Raw genomic sequence first — 9,320 nt, forward strand, 5'->3', positions numbered from 1 at the left:
TCCATCTGCTGAACTTGTTCTCGGGTGAGTTGTTCTGCAATCTCTGATGTGTCCAGTAATGGTGGGAAGCATGGTCGACGATGGTCCACATTGAACACTCGGTGCAAGCGAAGGAATGGAGGAATGTTGTGCTCCAAAGCATTGTTTCCCATAGCCTTGGTAATGCTGTAAGGAACATGTCGGAGTGGTCAGAACTTCTGATGGGCTCTTGTAAGGCGTTCTTTCTGCAGATGCAACCAGACTTTGTTGCCCACCTGAAACTTGTGTGGTACCCCTGTGGGCGAGGAGAAGTTGTTCTTGTGTTTTGTCATGACTGTATCCCTCTGTTGTTGCTTCTGCGTGGAGGAACCCTTCGCGAGAGTCATGGATGTGGCAACGATCTTTCCCTTAATTTGTGCGTGACCCAGACAGAAAATAAATTTCCTAGTCTGTGAGATGAGCTTGCTGCCTTTCTTGGCAGTGATCAAAGAGGTGGCGGTAGGTGGGGCTACCTCTGGTATCCTGTATAATAAATTATCCAAAGAAATAATGACAACGCGAGGCCTTAACTCATGCACAGCATGTTGCCTCCACAAGTATGGCTGGCCTAATAATACATCACAAACATCTAGAGGTGTAACATCACACAATACCCTGTCTGTGAAGGGCTTGATGCTATAGGGAAGGCGGCACTACTGGCGAACTTTGAGATCTCGTCCTTCATGAAGCCACCTGATACTGTACGGTTGCGGGTGTGGTGTAGTCAGTAGGCCCAACCACTTCATGACCTCTGCTGAAATGAGGTTCTTTTGGCTGCCACTGTCGACAATGAATTGCAGCGGTGAACCCTCCACCCACATCTGTGAGTGGAAAAGACGCTCCCCCTCCTCGGGATCTTTGGGTTCATTCTTCTAGATCTTGGCGGTGGCAACAGTGGCGCTGAGATCTGCATCAATGATCTGCTTCCCTTTGCCATTCCCCTTGTCGGGTTCTGGCTCAGGGTCAGAACATGCATCTGATTCGGAAGCCTTCAACTCGGCCACCAACGACTGCTTGGTCCGACACTCACTTGTGTTATGAGTGTGACTCTTGTGGAACTCACACCACTTTCCTGTGTCCTTCTTCGACTTTGTGGTGTTGTTCTTTTCTTGCGGCTTCGACGAGTTGTCTTGGGTCACCCCGCCTTGGCTTTGTCCTTTGGGCTTCGGATTTGCAGATCCAAAGTCTTGCTTCTTCTGTTTGAACTTTTGCTTGATTTTGATAGTGTATCGGTATGCCGTGCCGAGCGAGGAGATGTTCAGGAACTCCATCTCTTCCTGGATGTATCTGTGTAGGCAGCCATGGTACTTGAGTACTAGATGCAGATCAAAATCTTTGATACCTAACTATGTGCGAAGGCTATGAAAAATGTTGGTGAACTCTGGCACATCTTGATCCCTTCCCTGTCGCAGCGTGGTCCACTTTATGTATTTGTCCTCGTAGCTTTTGACAGGGTAGTATTTCTCCTTGATGGCATCCCGAAAATGAATCCCAAGTGCGTGCGGCTGAAAATAGTGAGCCTGTGCTTTCATCCTTCCACTCGCAGTAGGTTTCCCACTAGTCCTTTACGTGGGGGGCTGCTTTGAGAAGAGCGAAAACAATCTTTTCCCGACTCGAAAATTCATGAACAGAAAAATACCCATCTAGTAGATTTAATCATTTATCTACAGCGTCTGTGTCTATTTGACCCTCGAAGATGGGGATTTAAAAATTAACTTGTACCTTAAACGGTGTGGTGTTTCCAGAGTAGCTGTTGGAAGTCAATGTGTCTCCTCTGGGTAGCAACCGAAGGATCCGCGAAAAGCTATCCATCATCATGTTCCTTTTCCACTTGAGGGCTTCTTCGAGTAAGATTTTGATAGGATCTCCTTCCCCCTCGTCTTTCTTCTCATCCACCATGGGAGGCCATCGCGATTTGTGAGGCTGGTCTTGTAAAGGTTCGACCAGTTCAAGCCCTAACTCCTTATATCCCGACCTCGTTGGGGACATGCAAAGAAAAGCAGAGAAAAAGTAGACCGCTCTGATACCACTGATCTAGATTTAAACATGAACGCAACAAATTACAGAGATAACCATAAACACAAAGATGCAACAAAAATAATACTTCATTTCATTAATGTAAAATACTGAGATATGCTTACAAACAGAAAATGGAAGTAAACAGCTAGGGAAATGGTAGCTTATCTCTGAGAAGAGATGTGATGGCTACATGCCTCTGAACTGTGTTACAATGAGGCTCCAAGGCCTATTTATTGTTGAGAAACAATGTAAAACCCTTAACATCCAAAAACCTAACCCTAGAAGATGAAACGCCAAATTGTGGGCCCCGTTTGGGTAAATTGGTACATCAATTTCCCGAGATCGTAACTTTGGCACCCGATCTCCGTTTGACGCGTACAATAGCTCGTTAAAATGATCTATCCAAGAACTATCACATTGGGAAGAGCAACATCGGTCCATGGACCCATGTTGCTTGTAGATTTCCCAAAAAAAAGTCATTTAGGGCCTCAAAATGGCTCCGGAAGTTTAGGACCCGAAAAACTACTAAAAATAGTAAATTGTGCTACAATTTAGGAAACTGAAAAACTGAAAGAGATAGTTGTGGGGGTCCAAATGGGATAGGTGGGTGGCCACCAACATCCACCTGGATCAAACTCATTTGGATTTCAAGCAATGGTTAAGAGTAACTCATTAAAAGTCCATTCCCAGGTGTATCCTTAACACCCTCCACTCCCTGTGGTGAAATGTAAATTATCATGGATATTCCAATAAAATATTTCATCACAACATATTTAATAAAATGTTTAAATCTTTATTGTGGATATTATTTTCCTTTAGATCTCAGATTCTTTAATCATTGGTTTTCTATATTTAAATGTATAGAATAGTTGAAATGCAAAAAAATACAAAACATAAAACACAGACACCATTAGAAAATAAACACAAGATTTATCATGGGAAACCCATAAGGCGGGGGGTGTGGGGGGCGGGGGAACCTAGCTGGAAAGTGAGGTCACTCTACTATATTTTCTCTAGTATGGAAATATGAAAATATAAAGAAAGAGTTACTGATATTTCACATAGCTCAATAACGATATAAGGGCAAAGTTTGTATTCCTCAACCCTTAAATTAGAGAAATTTTGAGGTCTAAAATAGGTCTCAAAACAAAAATCTACAACCAAAATCAAATTTATAACAACAAATAGGATTCAAGATGATGATGTTAACCATGGGGGATGTTTCACCATTTTTGGAGTAAAGAAGTAAAAAGATCATAAAATAAAAACTACTTTTTCAACTCGTATTTTCTACTTTTCTCCTTCAGGTTTTACTCAAATTTCGAGCGGAAACACTTATTGGATGTGGAAAAAAAATTCCTCATCCAAAAAGCGCCCATATTGCATATTTTCGTTGGACTCTGCTACACGAAAAATGAGAATTATGTGATTGCAATCATGTTTTTTCATGTATTTCTCATTTTTCGTGTAGCAGGGTCCATCAAAAGTACGCAACATGAGTACTCCTTAGATGAGGAATTAAATTCAATGACCAACGAGTGCTTCCACTAAAAAATTGAGTAAAACCATAGGGAGATAAGTTAAAAATATGAGTTGAAAAAATAGTTTTCTCCATTTTCCCTCTAAAATTTGATGGTGTAATCTAATTTTATTTTATTATTTTATGACTAGTATTTTATAATATTTCTTAGGAGACCCATTTTAGACAAAATTTCTTTAATAATTGGAGTTGAAATATTATAATTCTTTTGGAAAGTTCATGCATGGCTAGCCCCATATGCATGATGAGTAACGGGGTTGACATGACATCCTTTTGTACCATGGTAGTGAACATGGTAGGTCAACTTGTGGAATGCATAAATTTTTCATATGAGCTTCGATTAATGTGATTTTGGCATTGTTGGAAATATATATGTGTAAAATAATTTCAAAGGGTTTGGGAAAAAGTTAAAAAAAACTTTGACCATAAAAACTTCCATTTGATGCAATTGATCTCATGGGACACATTTTGAAAAAGGTGTATTCTCCAAATCTCAAATGGTTGTGCTAGACCAAGGGTGACTTTTCTCCTTCCCTGCCTTCTTTCCTACCTTCTTCCCTACCTTCCTTGGTTCTTATGAAAAATTTAAGGGTTCTACAAGTTGAAGGGAAGGGATTAAAAACATTGTCGGAAGAGGAATTGCAGGTAAATTAGGATTTTTTGAATTAAAGTTAACATTTTTTTAATTAAGTTTGTTTTTACTATCTATTGATATTGTAGCACATGGTATATGTTCTCAGGGTTTCTTTTGATGAGAAGGACGATTTCTGAACATTTTGCAGCCACCTCTATAGTTGTGAGAGTTAGAGATTGAGGCTCCCCTCTTGGACTATTGTAGCACATGGTATATGTTCTTAGGGTTTCTTCTGATGAGAAGGATAATTTCTGAACATTTTTTAGCCACCTCTATAGTTGCAAGAGTTGGAGATTGAGGCTCCCCTCTTGGACATTCCAAAGTCTATAGGGGAGCTAAACTGCCTGGAACAAAATGTAATTTGTTATCGATACAGAGAAGGGGTCAATATCACAAAATTGTTAGAAGAATTACGTCTTCTGTAGTTGTTAAAGGTACTAGTGTTGGAAAGATGGTCAAGAATGAAGGCACTACTAATGTGATTTGGTAATTTAATCGAACTCCAACATATCAATGATGCAGGAGCTTCTCTGGGCTTGAACAATCCTCATCACTAAAAAAAAATTGATTTCCTGCAGCAGTGGTTAGGCGTTAATTAAGGAGGGTTGAAATTTTATTTTTCTTGTGATATGTAGTTCATTTATAATAGGATGAAACACCTATTGTAACACCTTCCAAACTCTTATTTGTGTTGGATCATGGTTGTATATTGTGGATGTTTTTGTTGTTGTGTTCCCATCATTTGACAACACTGTCACATATGCTGAAACACATGCTGAAACTCCACTTCAACACTGTCATCAGGCACATTGAATATCATACAACTGTCAAATGTGATTAATTTGTGTCACAATCAAATGCGCAAGTGGAAGAAAAAACATTTGAGTGTGAAATCACATCAACCAAGGCCATGAGAAGGAGGTGAAGCAATTGTGAAGGAAAAGGGAGCGGTTTTGGCAATCAAATCTTGGAAGAAACAGATCGTAACTATCCAAGAGTAGTTGAAGCGATTTAATGGATCAAAGGAAGGTTAAAGGGGGGAGATTGCGATGGAACAATGGTTTGTTAGTAGATCGTGGAGGCAACATTTGTAGTTGGGAAGGCCAGAAAAGTGCACGAAGTGCAAGCTAAGATTTAAAGGGCCTTTGCACCTTTGTCAATAATTATATTAGCTTACTCTGTAATCCACGACTATAATCACAAGTTTGATATTATAATTATTCATTGTTGTAACAAAAAGAGATTGTAATATGGTTGAATATTTAATAAACAAGTATTGAATACTTTGTTCTGTCATATGAATCTATTGCCTCTCTTAACAAACATTTACATTGTTTCCTATGGATTCATTGTGTACTCTGAGGGCGTAGTTCAGTGTTGTAATAGTTAAAAGTGTTGCATCATGTAGTTACTTCATCAGGTGATATCAAAGCTTGCTTCACTTTGAGTGTTATGTGTGTTCCTGTAGTGGGTTGGAAGAATACCCTAAAATTTTGGTGGTGTAAAAACATTTTGAGATGTTGTAGTGCAAGTGTGTATCGGCTTCTAGACTGGGTTGTGGATGGTAGTTAGGTTTAAAATTACCAAGATACTTGTGAAGATGTCACCAAGAAGGAGAGGAGCAGTGTGTGGAGGTGTCAGAAACCTAGATCTGGAAGATCTACGGAGAAGAATAGAGTAGTTGGAATGCAGAGGAGATGGGAATGTTGAGATAGCTTCAGGATCTGAAGATGAAGTTGAAGCTCAACAAAATGATGAAAATGTAGACCCGATAGTGCGTTGGATATTGTACTTGAGCAACAAAAGTAGTGCGAAGGTGGAAGTGTCATGCTACGATGGAAGCCTAAAGGCTGAAACTCTCATATACTGGCTTGAAGAGCTTGAGAGGTATTTTGAATATGAAAATGTTTGAGACCCTAATAGACTTCATTTTGTAGTCACGAAGATGAAAGGAAATACAACCCTTTGGTGGGACATGTTGCAGAGAGATAGGAGTGATTGTGGACTGGAAATAATTATAACTTGGAAGAATATGGTGAGCAAGGTAAAGAAGAATTTATTTTTTTGCAGATTGTCAGGAAAACTTATGCAAAAAAGTTCAGAACTTGAGGTAGAAAGATGTGTCTATGCATGAGTACACGGAATAATTCTTCAGATTGTCACTTAGGTCTAGTATTAAAAAGAAAGAGTATCAGTGTGTGGCTAGATATGTTAATGGGTTGAAGTATTCGATCCAAGATGAGATGAGCACACAATATTTTCAAACTATGGTAGAGGCATACCAAATTGCCTTGAAGTTTGAGGAAAAGTTGAAAGGAAAACTCAACAAAAGCTTAGACGAAAAGGTATAAGAGGAAGAGTAAATAATACCAAATAAAATGAGAAGGAAGAAGAGGCTTCAAGTAGCCAAAGCCCTAGAGGAAGTGGAGTTGGTAGAGGTCGAGGATTCAGTAGAGGTAGAGGCAAGTTTGTAATAACTTGCTATAGGTGTGGTGTTGAAGTTCATAAAGCATCAGAATGCCCTGATAAACAAGGAAGCAAAAGAGTTGATGCTAGGACACAAATGGAAGTGACAGATGAGGCATCAATGGTTGGAGAAAATGTGGTTATGCTTCCACAAGAAGGAAGGTGAAAATATGATGTTTCAAAGAGCCTTGTTGAGGCCGAAACAAAAGTTTGAAGCAAAGCCTGAACAATGGAAGAAGGTTTTCAAACCCAAGTGTAAAGTGCAAGGTAAGTGTTGTAATTTGATCATTGATGGAAGAAGTACCAAAAATTTGGTCTCCACCGAGGTTAAAAAGAAACTAAATCTAAAATTTGAACCACATCCTAATCCTTACAGAGTTTTGTGGTGGCAAAAGGGTCAACAAGTAACCGTGATAGAGTAATGTCTCTTGATTTTTCATATTGGAGAGTTTAAAGAGCAAATGATGTGTGACAGTGTAGGCATGGATGCATGTCATATTCTGCTTGGGAGACCTTGGTTATTTGATTGGAAAGTGTCTCATGATGGCAGAACAAACACCTATAAGTTTGTGAAAAATGGGCAGTGTTACATATTAACACCCATGCGTGAATAAAATAGGAGTTGCAGCAAGTAATTGAAGAGTTGTAGCAGTAGCATATTATTGTTCTCAACCAAAAAGTTTTCAAAGTTATAGAAACATAATGGGTACTATTTGGCTCTCTTGCTAAGAGAATTCCAAAAGGCTCAAAAAAGGAGTGATGTTCCACCAGAAATTCAAAGTATGCTGAAAGAGTTTAAAGAGATTGTGGTAGAGGAAACGCCCAACAAAATTCTTCCCTTATGCAACATTTCGCACCAAATCAATTTTATCCCAGGATGAAGTTTTCCAAACAAATCACCGCATAGAATGATTCCAGCAGAGAATGAAGACTTGAATCGGAAAGTACAGGAATTGCTTAACCGTGGATTGATTCATGAAAGTTTAAGCCCTTGTACAAGACCAACAATACTGACACCAAAGAAGACACGGGAATGGTGAAAGTGTATTGATTTGTTGGGTTGTCTTATATTCTTTCCACGACTAGCCCACGTAGTTAACCGGGGGGTTAGAAGGGGGGCGGAGCCCCCCCTTCATTACACCGATTGCATAGCGGGGGGAGTCACAAGGGGTTTGAGGGGTGCAGGTAACCCCACTCTATGGGGTCCGGGGCAGGATCCCGGAAAATTTTGGTTTTGGACCCTATGTTAGGTTGGGTGTACCTACCTATGGTTTTGTACATGATTTTCACACATGGTTTTGGACGTGATGGTTTTTGGTCCATGGTTTTGGACGTGATGGTTTTCGATCCATGGAATTGGATGCTTCGGCATGTATAAATATGTATTGTAACATTGAAAGGAACATAATGAAAAATCAAGCTGGTAGTCCCGGTTTTGGGATCCCAGGGAAAATCTCTGTGTATATGTGTTTTATGTGTTATGCTCTCGCATTGTTTATTTTCTGTGCTTTAGAATTCGTGTGCAGGTAATTTCTGTATGGGGTTAAAACCTACATTTGGTATCGGCGCTGTTTTGGCTTCAAGGGGGGGCCTTTGTTGTTGAGGGGTTTCTCTCGGCCCTGTGGTAGACCCTGTTCAGTGGGAGATCTGCAGGATCGATTCTAGTAGTGAAAGAAGATGGTGAGCAGTGGAAAGATAGAGATCGAGAAATTTAATGGTCAGAGTTTTGAGTTGTGAAAACTCAAGACGGAGGATTTGTTGGTGGATAAAGATCAATGGATCACGGTAGATCCGGGTACTAAACCAACGAGAGTGTCTGATGAAGAATGGAAGAAGTTGGATCGAAAGGCAAAGATCACAATATGATTGTGTGTCTCAGATTGAGTATTTTTGAATGTATCAGGGGAAGCTATGTCAAAAGCTTTGTGGAACAAGTTAGGGGCTTTGTACCAATCTAAGTCTCTGGTGAATAAATTGTTCATATGGAAAAAACTGTATAACCTAAGGATGAAAGATGGAGACTCGGTGACAGAGCATCTGAATGCGTTTAATACTGTGGTAAGTCAGTTATCATCTGTTGATATCAAAATTTCAGATGAAGATAAGTGCATTAGTTTGTTGTGTTCTCTACCAGATTCGTGGGATAGTCTGGTTATTGCAATAGGTAGCAATGCAATTGCCTTGCAGTTTGATGAAATAGTCTAATCCTTGCTGACGGAGGAGATGAGACAGAAAAATATGGAAAACCAGAATGGTGATGCCTTGTTTGTACAAGGACGGTCCCAGAACAGAAACAAAAATAAGTCATCGAGTGGGAGATCTAAATCTAGAGGCAAATCTAAATCTCCAGGAAAACCTGTAAAGGTGGTGTGCTGGAAATGTGGAAAGGAAGGGCACTACAAAAGGGAATGTAAATCTAAAGCTCCTGACAAAGGAAAGGGATCTGATGATGCTCCTTCTGCAGAGGCGAAAACCACCTTTGATGAAGGTGGGGATGCGTACTTGGCTTCTTCAAGTACACATGTAGATCACGAGGCATGGTTGATTTCATGTGCATCCTTTCACTTCACTCCCCATAGAGAGTGGTTCTGCGAGTATGAGAAATACGATGGTGGTGATGTCCTCTTGGGGGATGATAGGAAG

The sequence above is a fragment of the Pinus tabuliformis genome, chromosome 1_1 (genome assembly GCF_031772625.1).
Source record: "Pinus tabuliformis cultivar Carrire ecotype Pingquan chromosome 1_1, CPIR1, whole genome shotgun sequence".
Classification (NCBI taxonomy): domain Eukaryota; kingdom Viridiplantae; phylum Streptophyta; class Pinopsida; order Pinales; family Pinaceae; genus Pinus; species Pinus tabuliformis.